Source organism: Grammomys surdaster, unplaced genomic scaffold, assembly GCF_004785775.1.
Source record: "Grammomys surdaster isolate TR1022 unplaced genomic scaffold, NIH_TR_1.0 126278, whole genome shotgun sequence".
Classification (NCBI taxonomy): domain Eukaryota; kingdom Metazoa; phylum Chordata; class Mammalia; order Rodentia; family Muridae; genus Grammomys; species Grammomys surdaster.
The window spans coordinates 3,137,645-3,138,511 of NW_021621078.1; positions in this window are offsets into that span (position 1 = coordinate 3,137,645).

Genomic DNA, 867 nt, shown 5'->3' on the forward strand with positions numbered 1-867 from the left:
CACACACACACACACACACACACACACACACACACACACACACACGTACTTTAGTAAGATAATCCTCTCAAGCTAGTTGTAGTAATGGGCACGTATAATCGCAATACTTGGGAGGCAGAGGCAGGAAGATTGAGAGTTTGAAGTGAGCCTAGGCTATGTAGTGAGACTCTACATGTCCCCTCCTCCCCGCAAAGAAAGGTGACACAGCTGTAGTTCCAGTACCTGGGGAGAACAGAACTGAGGCAGGAGGTTCAAGGACAGCCCCAACTACATAGTAAACCCTTGTCTTTTTAATTTCATTAATCTATTCATTATTAGTAGAAAATAACATCAGGTGCTTTTAATATACACATGTCTATTTCTTTAAGTTATATAAAGGAAAATATACCATAAATAAGTTATGTATAGTTAAAGTCATCTTAATATTATTATCCAGACACTTTTTCTTTTTCTTTTCTTTTTTTTTTTTTTTTTTTTTGGTTTGGTTTTTCGAGACAGGGTTTCTCTGTGTAGCCCTGGCTGTCCTGGAACTCACTCTGTAGACCAGGCAAGCCTCGAACTCTCGAACTCAGAAATCCACCTGCCTCTGCCTCCCAAGTGCTGGGATTAAAGGCATGCGCCACCACTGCCCGGCCATCCAGACACTTTTTATACATGTGTGTGTGTATGTGTGTGTGTGTGTGTGTATGTATGTACATGTGTGTGTGTGTATGCGTACATAAACATGGAGGCCAGAGTTCAGTGTCAGGTGTCATCTTCAATCCCTCCACTTTATTCTTTGAGACAGTGCCTCTTACTGGTGCTAGAGATTGTCAGTTCACAGCTAGAGGGGCTGACAATGAGTCCCGAGGATCCTCCTGTGTCTGC